Genomic DNA, 10,682 nt, shown 5'->3' on the forward strand with positions numbered 1-10,682 from the left:
TTGGCATAAAAGACATAAAATTGATCATTTTGACAATGTAATTTTGGCTATTGCTACAAATATACCAGTGCTACTTATGACTTCATCTCCTGCTTCTGCTCTTCAATGGCTTTGCTGAGTCAACTTCTTTGCTGACTAGTTGTTCTGTTACCAGACAAAATTGAAATGTTCCGACAGGATCTGGCATCTGGGGCTGGAACTTAATTATCTGGCATGGAGGTATAATCTAACAAGTATGTTAACAGCAGTGCAGTGAATGAAGTAAACGCCTTGAAAATGACCTTCAAAAGCTGACCATTTAAAAAAGTGGTTTAATACAATGCACATGTGGAAACATAAAACATTATTAATTGTCAAATTAACAGTTTTTTTCAATCATTGTAATATTAGCCTAAATCTTTCTTAAACCACTGCTGTTTTATTACCTAATAAGGAATCATTAACTTCACATTAAATGTTAGGTGTGTTTCAGAAGAAAAACAGAGGCTGTTCAAGCGTGGCCTGTACAGAACTTCACGCAAGTGATCCACATACAAAAGACAAGGACCAAAGTGAAAGAATAAAGAAATAAAACAGTGTATTGTTTCCTTCACTTTCAGTTCATAACAATATCCGTATCTTCATTTAGAAATAACAAGCAGCAATTCTTCACCAAGAGTCATGAAACGACACGTGATCAACAACAAAATGCCGCATATATTCACCTCAGAACAAGATGAAAGTGAGACGATTATGTACATTAAGGTGGTACATAATCTTTTTTTAAAAACGTAGTTTTATATGATCTATACATCATATACATTCTATACATTCATATTTCATCAGGAGGACATGCTCTCTGCTGGAAGAAGAATGCATTGCAACAGTTGCATACGACACCTAACCAGAGAATGGCTTTAACCAGTTACCACAAATAAACACATTTAAAGGAGAAGTCCACTTCCACAGAGTATAAACTGCTGTTAGCAGACAAAATATAAACGTACAGCTGCAAATGTTTATTAAATTATAAACATCAGTATTATATACTGTACCTGTTATGTCTACAGTGAATTCTGCTGTTTTTACTCCACATGATGTTTGCACAAAGAATCTGAATTTTTCAGTCATTGCTATAGTTGGAGTGTAGTGGCATGTGAAGCTGTAACTGTGATCACAGTAGTTCACAAGATTCCCTTCTTTACAGATTGCAGACTCATCATAGCCCTTAGGGTATTGAAACTTATACAGTTTAATGCAGCATTCAGTGCGTTGCAATGAGACGCTGCATTTGAAAGTTGCTTCATTCCCCACAAATCCAGTCACATTTTGACACTTTACACTGCAGCCATCTGAAAAATAACAGCAATAAAGTTTAAGAATAATAAAAAATACCTGTATTGTTTTTTAAACAAGAATTCAGATTCGCTTCCACAGAATATTGTGCATTTGTTGTTTATTGTTTTGTATATCTAATCAAATTTGACCATGTTTTTGTTTGTTTTCTCCTTATCTTACACTTAGTGCCCTGCCATTCTCACAGGCTTTCTGTGGGAAAGTTTAGTTACCATCATTAGCTTGACAGACAGCAGTGAAGGTCCAAACCACAATGAACAGATGCACAGCATTTACAGCATTCATGCTTTTGATTCTGCAATAGAAAGAATGACAAATATTCACCTCAGAAATTAAACTTGACCATGACTGATCCAGAAGCACTAGAGATTATAATGCAGATACAGACTTCAATGAGGACAAAGTAACTTTCAGAAACTTTCAGTGGATCAGTCTTTTAGGAATATTTTGGCTAAAAACAAAACTTCTGTCATCATTTTAACGTAGCATCCCAGCCATTGGACTATGGTGGTTTAGTTTGAAATGACATGAGGGTGATTAAACAACACCAACATCTTCTCTGCAACATTCATCAGTCAAAATGAGCACAAAAGCATTTTCTATATTCACATTCTTTTTAAAATATCTGCAAAATGCATAAACACCATGCACGTATTAATGGTTTTCCAGTTGCGCGTTACGCATTTGTAAATATAAGGCGATTATTTCCTGTTTAGAGAGAGTTATTGCTCACCTGCGGTCTGTATGTCTTCACCGTCTGAGTACATTCCACTCGGACTCTCTCTGCTTAGAGTAGAATAGAGAGTGTATAAACATAAAAATTGGTGGGACATTTTTTATTGCTTCCTGACCTTAATGGATTTCCCATGGTGTAAACTGTTCAAATAGTAAATAGACTATATAAGAGCCAAAAAAGCCACATGTTTGTATTGTTCGATTTGTAATAGTTATATTTGACTTTTTCTTTTTTATTATTTATATTATTCATAAAATTCTTGTTCACATTCTAGGTGAAGTTTATTCTCTTACCTTTATCCTCTTGACAGACAGCAGAAAGGATTCACAGCATTCATGGTTGTGATTCTGGAAAAAACAAACAAACAAAAAAAAAACTAATTTGCATTTTACTATTTTACATTCACATACACACACACAGGTTTCTGTACGCTGTACACCTACAAATTATATTTTATATCCCCTAACCCTACCCCTCAAAACTACACGCATTTTTAGATTCTCAAAAAAGATAATTCTGCATGATTTATAAGCCTGTTTCCTCATGGGCAGGGTCGACCCCAGCCACCCCAGAATTATCACAGAATAAAATATAAATGTAAACAGTGAAGTTTCATCAAAGGACAAATGGAATTCTAGCACTAAAAATCGCTTGCTGTAGCTCTGCAACTAAATTTATTTAAAAATTGCTGTCCCTGTACAGCTATGATCAGCTGTTTCTCCATCTTGGCTGAGCTTTCAATGTTGTTAGGGAAAGGATGAAGCTAATTGGTTGGTTCTTGTCACATGACCCGCGGTGCGCTTGCACCATTCTGAAAAGTTGAGATGTTTCGTGCTAGAGATCCGTTTGTCCTTTGATGAAACTTCCGCGTCTTCATTGAGAGTGCGGGTCATGGTTGCTTAGCAACAGCAGACGCCACGGGAGCGCAAGCTACAGAGCGCGTAGGAAAGAAGGAGAAATCGGCGCGCCTGGCGTTTTCTACGTGTTTTTAGGTGCGATATGTGAATGGCCCCTAAAGCAGAATAATAGCAAAAAACACCTCTTTCAATGAAATGTGCAGGATAGTTGCACGCGCTCGCAGCGCGCCCAGTGTATTCGACTTCATTAACAAATGACTCTTATGAACCGGTTCGTTTTTTGAGTCAAAAACACAAAGCGCGCCCCAGTTCACTAACAAATTGTTTTACATTTGTTCGCGAAATAGATTATTACTGCTCCTCGGCTAACTCAGAAGTCCTCTGAGAAATCTAATCCCGTCCGGATATGTCCGAGAATTAATTGTTTGGTGATCCGATTCTCTGACCGCTCGCACTACGTTCATCATGGATATAGGCCTTTTTGCCGTATCCGGTATCCGACGAAACAATAATAGCATTAAATCAATAAGAAGCTGCCGATCACGGAAACTAATCAGTTTTCTCGACTGTTAACACAATGTAACTGATGTTAGTTGACTTATATTCCCAAACCATTCATTCAGTGCTAAAAACAAAGACTTATTTCTCAAAAAGTTTAACAATAAGTAAGTTAAACATTAAGTAGCAAAACTGATGACACACCAATCAGAATCTCTGCATCCAACAACGGAGAGAGGAGAGAAATGAACAAATCTTTTACATGGGTTATGTATTATACTTACAAATAGAGTATAATTACATAGTACAGTACCAGTACATTAGATGATGGACATTTAACTATTCTATATGTACAGTAAACTGTAGCATATGTTATACACCTTCAAAATTGTGACTGTCAAACTTTATTTCTAACCATTTTTTTTCATGTGTAGCCTACTGCATTTTTGCAGAACTGAGAAACGACTACCTAGAGATATAGTCTTGTGTCAGGAGTGAAAAAAATAATTATAATTAATGGAAGCATTTAAGAATACCTGCAATAACTAGATTGAAACGTCTGAAAGACAAATTTATGCTGGCTTGTCTTAAAGTCTTGTTTAAAACCATAAATAGTTTGGTCCGTTAGATGTTCTAGATGTTTGGTGAAGTGTTGCTAGTTGGTTGCTAGGATGTTCTGGGTGGTTGCTAGGCTCTTGCTATGCAGTTGCTGGGGTGTTGCTAGATTTTATGGTTGATTGTGTGTCAAGAGTGATTACAGACATTCCCACCTCTGTTAATAACAGAAAATCAAACATTGCTTCCAAAAGTGATCCAGTTTCAGTGATTTGATATTATAATATTTCTTTCTAATGTTAAGAAATTAACATTAAATCATTGACATTAACATCTTAAACTTGCACTAAAACATGATTTATACCATCTAAGTAGTAATTTAATAAAATTGCATGTCATCTTTAGTGATACAAGCTCAGAAACATTTATAACCAGTTGAAGTTTTTTATTTTTTTATTTTATTTTTTATGTTGTTTATTGACTTGGTGCCGTGATGGACATTGAAATGTTGTCATTTATTTTTCATTTTAAACAGTATAGACGATTACTTAATGGTAATCCAATATTTGTGAACACAACTGTGTATGTCAGACTATAAATCCCCAAAAACTATGCATGGGGGTTTGCTTTGGTGTTGCCACCCCTCATAGACCCCATGCCACCCCTTTGCCACCATAAAAATTATTTTCTAGATCCGCCTCTGCTCATGGGGACCAAAAAATATCCTCACAATGCCAAAATGTACTGGTATTAGTATCTTTGTGGGGACATTTGGGTAGAAATGACTCAAGGGTGAATAATGGTGTCATGAACTACTTAATACTTCAAGAAACATCTTCTAAGCTTCTTCCCAGTATGCATGAGATTTCACAGCGGCATGTCACAAATGGTGATTCATTTTGAGCTGTAATATTTCGCATAACAGATGATTTAACACACAATTTCAAACCACAAGATGAAATCAAGGTATATTTTTATTTTAACTATGGAGTATGTTGACAAAAGTGATGTAGAAGTTTTCACCATGAAACAATGGTTATGCACTGGAGAGAAACCGGATTTCATAGTAAATTATCTCATTTTCAGCAGTAAGAAAAAAAGTGTTTTAAAGCTTGTTGTTTTGCAGAAAAAAAGTTCTGAATGATATGAGAACAGTAGGGTGGGATAATATGCAATAAGCAATTACTGTAGTTACTTTGTAACAAATCCCTTGTTTTATTTGGATTTTATATTTAAAAATGACCTCAAGTTAGCATCAGCTAACAAAATGTTTCAAATAGGCTATTATAATTTTGTAATTCATAATTGTTGATTATATTCTTTTTAATTTTAAGCTAAAACAGCCTGTACTCTGATTTTGTTGTAAATGTTTAGAGCAAATAGCTTTGCCAGGGGGGTAAAATGCCCCCTTGGTACAAATTTAATTTTTGTTAACAATCTAATAACATGAAAACTGGACATTTTTCATCTTTTTATGCCATTGTCACTAGATCTATAAGACCTTTTCTGACACAACTTTTGTTTTACAGAAGAAAAAAAATACACAGATCTTAAGGTATGCGTTTTCCCACACTGTACCCTACTTATATAATTGTGATCATATTCCCTCCTGAATGTCCACGTTTTGCCTAACGATTATAATCTTACACTGTACCCTAAGGTACAAAGTGAAAAGGTACACATATGTACTTTTAAAGTACTATTAAGTATCTTTAAGGTACCAAAATATGCCTTTAAGAAACCACTATGTGCTTTCAAAGTGCTAACATGTATCTTTAAGGTACTAATACCATGTATGTACTGTTTAGGGGTAAGGTACAAAGATGTACCTTAGGGTGTCGCCCCAGCTACAGAACTGTACCTTTTTTCTGAGAGTGTTTCTTATCTCAGCGTCGTTTATTCCTGCCGTGTGCTGCATTATTTGCTGCGCAAGTTCTCAAATGTCTGTTATGTGCTGCCCAGTTGCAGTTAAAGGAAATAGTGGAAGGAAATTTCAGTGATTTGAGACTGTTTTCGACACAACACAACGCAGATAATGAGCACATATGTCTTAAGTAAACTGAAGAAATAATCAATATTTATTTTAAATATATAATACATTTCTTACCAAAAGTTCTACTATCATTGTCAAGTTGAATGGCCTCTATTAGTAGTATTTAAACCACTGTTAGTAGATTAAACATAAATATACATTTGCGTAGATTTACTTATAAACAAAAATATTACAGTATATGCACTACCTGTTGTGTCCGCACTGAATTTGGCTACATTCCATCCACAGGTTGCTTGCACAAAGAAACTGAATTTTTCTGTCATTGCTGTAGGTGAAGTGTAGCTGCATATGAAGCTTTTCCTCTGTTCACAGGAGTGCTCAGGAAGCTCTTGTGTACAGATTTTTGAATCATTATATTTAAATATATGAGTTCTAATGCAGCATTAATTTATCAGCAGTGAGACGCTGCAGGTGAGAGTTACTTCTTTCCCCACAGATCCAGTCACATCATCACAGCTTACACTGATATCTGAAAAATAACAATGTAAACCATAATGCACAACAATAAAAATCTGTTTAAAATATGTTTTGATATCTTTTGAAACTAAACTCTGTTTTAAAATAATCTGGTGTCTGTAGCCATGTCAGTATTAGAATTTATATAGATAAATAAAAAAATACAAAGAATATGTTCTGAATCATATAAGAGCCAAAAGCAAAAGTTTTAAATATCTATGAATCAGATTTAGTTTCTCTTAAAAATTCTCACAGTTTATTCTCTTACCATCATCAGTTTGACAGACAGCAGTAAAGGTCCAAACCAGAATGAACAGTAGTACAGCATTTACAGCATTCATAGTTGTGATTCTGCCCTAGAAAAAAATTACAGAAATGAGTGTCAGAAATGAAACTCAGGACTAATAAGAAAGTACTAAAGATAGAGATTAGACAGAGACTCTACAGAGGACAATTTACTAAAAGGCTCAGCACAAATGTCAGCATTTATCAGCAAAAGTTTGAATTAGAGCAGTTCCATTAGGAATATTTTAGGGAAAAAAAAACAATGGACAATTTCTATGTTTTTTAAACTAGTTTAAAATGATTTGATTTTCTGTTTGTAAACTGTTTCTTTATGCTTCAAGAAATGCAGCTTTAGATGATGTATTTAATCTAATATAGAATATGATAATTACAGTTATTACATTATACTTCTGAGAGTAAAAGTCTGAGAGTATAAGTTTTCTGTAGGCATTTTGAAATATCTGCAAAATGTGTAAATCATATTATAAAAACACCATGCATGTATTAATGATTGTCCAATAGTGTTATGGATAAGTAAGTAAAAAGAGAATTATATCATGTTCAGAGAGAATTATTGCTCACCTGGGGTCTGTATGTCTTCACCGTCTCGGTTCATTCAACTCTGACTCTCTCTCCTGCTCACACAAACCAGAAGACACTGGCTCACTTCTGGTTTGGTTATCAGAATCTGCTTATTAATTGGTTTAATATGTCATCTTTTAATAACTGGACTTGGAATGGCTCTACTCCTCCATACTATAGGCTACACATGATCTCCATCCAAAGGATGAAGGCGATGATGTTGTTTCAGTTTACTATTGCACATACTCTTTGTATGGCACTTTTTTAGTAATGCTGCTTTTGAACAACATGCATTGTGAGGAGTGATATATTAATGAGAGAACCTGTCCTTGCAAAACCTCTCCATCATCACAGGTAAACAGGTTTTTAATGGATTTCATCACCTCTAAATACGCATCGAGTCGTTAATGATAATGATAATCACACTCCTTTACAAAATCTGGCTCCTCAAAAAAAAGAAGATTTTAATATAATTCACACAATGTGGAAATCAAGTAGAGCATCAATAATTGTCAAATAAAGAATGTAGAATTTTAGGCTACATTCTTTACATTTACATTCTACATTTTTTTTTCTTCCAAAATTAGTCTAGTTTTATTACCTTTAACACAATCAATACATTCACATGGGTAATTTGGTGTTTTATCACAGAAGAAAAAGAGAGGATGCATAAACACGGTCTTTACAAGAACTTCAAGTGAACTGAAAAACACCAGAACCAAAGTGAAAGAATAAAGAAACTTCAAAATAAACAAAAACTAAACAAAACATTATTGTGTTTTCTTCACTTTCAGTTTATGACAATATCAGTTTAGTTTTCATTTAGAATAATAAACAAACAACAATCCTCCAAGTAGGGTCATCCAGTGACACTTGATCAACAAAATGATGCATAATACAAACATAATACAATTATTTAGAGTATCGTAATCAATTTATTAAATAAATAAATAAATACAATTATATTGCTAGCTTAAAACTTTGTTTTTCTTAGTGTTTCTTCTTTATAAACATTTGCTGTCATCATTGTTCATGCCTCAGAAATAGCTCTTTCATATTTCCTCTGCAGTCCAGAAGAGTTGGCACTTTTGAACTTTACACAACTGACTGCAATCAGGATGATGCTGATGCTGAGGAGGATGCTCAGGATGACACCGCTTACAGTAGAGAGGACATAGTTCCTAGTTCCAGCACCTGTTAAATAAGTTTTATATTAAAATTAAGAATAGTATAATCTCTATAGGTACATTCAAATGCTGTTACAGCATTGTTTGAACCATAAAACAACTGGAGCATATATCCTACTCAAACATACTTCACAGTATACTTCTACTTTTGTTAAAATTTCTAGAATTTATTAATAAAAAAAATGTAAACATATCAGGATATGTCACTATTTGGAACTCTCAGATTATCAATAAACTTTCTTGGATGTTAAGCATCTTTAAATATTCATTGCAGTCATTTATTTCTGTGGCTTGACATAAAGATAATGCTGACAACGTTTCTATTTTTTAATAGTAATTTTATAGTAAACAATTATCAATAATTACATTGAAACATTGTTTTCCTATATAACAACTAAATAGCAGCTTTCTGCGTTCTTTGAGTAAAATTAATTCATTCATAATAATCAGTAACTATAACAATAGAATACCTTTCTTGCCAGGAGCTTCAGTAACAATATCAAATGTAATGAATTCTGTTAACAGATATTGAATCACTATTAGCAGACTGAAAATAAATACAGTTGCAAAGATTTATGGAATTATAAGTAATTAGTATTATATATGGTACCTGCAATGTTCACAGTGAATTCTGTTTGTTTTGCTCCACATTTTGTTTTCACAAAGAATCTGACTTTTTCTTTCGTTGCTGAAGTTGGAGTGTAGCTGCATGTGAAGTTGTTCCTCTGTTCACAGGGGTTCACAGGAAACTCTTGACAGATTGCTGAGTCATTATAGATCTCAGGGCATTTAAACTTGTAAATTTTAATGCAGCATTCAGTGTCCTGCAGTGAGACTCTGCAGTTGAAAGTCACTTCTTTCCCCACAGACCCAGTCACATTATCACAGCTTACAATGACATCTGAAAAATAACAATATATTTATTAGTTTAATGCATCAAAAAAAACAAAAAAAACAAAACGATTTTCTGTCATTTTACACATTCAGAAATTCAGTAATTTTAAAGTTTAAGTGTGTTGCTTCTGCAACATTATCATTAAACAAAACTGTAAAAATGATCATTTCTTCCAAACAGCTTTTCCAAACACTCCCTAATCCACAACTCTTCATCTGCCTCGTGACGCTGGGTTACATACTGCAGTCATGTTATCAATATTAAAGCAGGTTGAATTATCTTTAGAGAAAGTAAATTATTTTGAATTTGAGAAGAATGTATTCTCTTACCATCATCAATTTTTTGACAGACAGCAAAGAACATGGAAGTCCAAACCAGTATGAACAGCAGCACAACATTATCAGCTCTCATGACTATTTCTGCAAAAAGGAAACAAAAAAAGATTTAATAATAATAATAATAATAAAGGGCAAATATTTAGACCTAAAGTGAAACTTTACCAACCATGGCTAGAGATCCTGGAAGGCTGGTGTCCTACAGAGTTTTGGTCCAACCATAATCAAACACACCAGCTAATCAAGGTCTAAATAGGTATACTTGAAACTTCCAGGCAAGTTGGAGATAAACCCTGCAGGACACCAGCCATCCAGGATCAAGTTTGGTGACCTCTGCATTAGCAGATCATACAAAAATGCAAATTTAGCAATTATTTACTTCATGTCATTTTAAACCTGTATGACTTTCTTTCTTCTGTGGAATGTAAGAGAAGATATTATGAAAAACTCCTCATTATTTTGTCCATACAAGGAAAAAGAAATAAGACGGATCTCTTTGGCTGTTAAATCATGCTTGTTTTTTAAATGCCTTATAACAGCATACTGCTCTTTCTATTTCTTTTAGTTTTGGAAAGTCTACCACAGTATCATTTTCATTCTTGAAAAACTAAATACATATTAGTACCATAAAGGAGAATGCCAATTCTAAAACAAAGATTCACATATAATGTGCTCACTCACTTCCGGTTATTCTCATAAAAATAATACAATTTATCCTTTTAATGTCAAACGTTCGTCTTGTCTTGCTCTGCCTGGACTGTTTTTTTCCGGTTCATGACAGTTAGGGTATGTCCAAAAACTCCCATCTCATGTTTTGCCTCAACTTGAAAATTGTCCTATATCGCTGTTTTATGTTTTTTGTTAAGGGTTTTTGATCTTCTTTGCATGTTCACTTTGCAAAAACTATG

General features: G+C 33.9%; 1 long non-coding RNA gene across 1 annotated transcript; it reads right to left on the reverse strand.

The window, feature by feature from the left end:
• Positions 1 to 1,045: 1,045 nt before the first annotated feature.
• Positions 1,046 to 2,124, reverse strand: LOC127158865 (uncharacterized). The gene is made up of 3 exons (XR_007826295.1): positions 2,069 to 2,124; positions 1,548 to 1,630; positions 1,046 to 1,331 (listed from the first exon to the last, which is right to left on the reverse strand). It is a non-coding gene; the product is annotated as an uncharacterized LOC127158865 (long non-coding RNA).
• Positions 2,125 to 10,682: the final 8,558 nt, after the last annotated feature.

Source organism: Labeo rohita, unplaced genomic scaffold (assembly GCF_022985175.1).
Source record: "Labeo rohita strain BAU-BD-2019 unplaced genomic scaffold, IGBB_LRoh.1.0 scaffold_1741, whole genome shotgun sequence".
Lineage (NCBI taxonomy): Eukaryota > Metazoa > Chordata > Actinopteri > Cypriniformes > Cyprinidae > Labeo > Labeo rohita.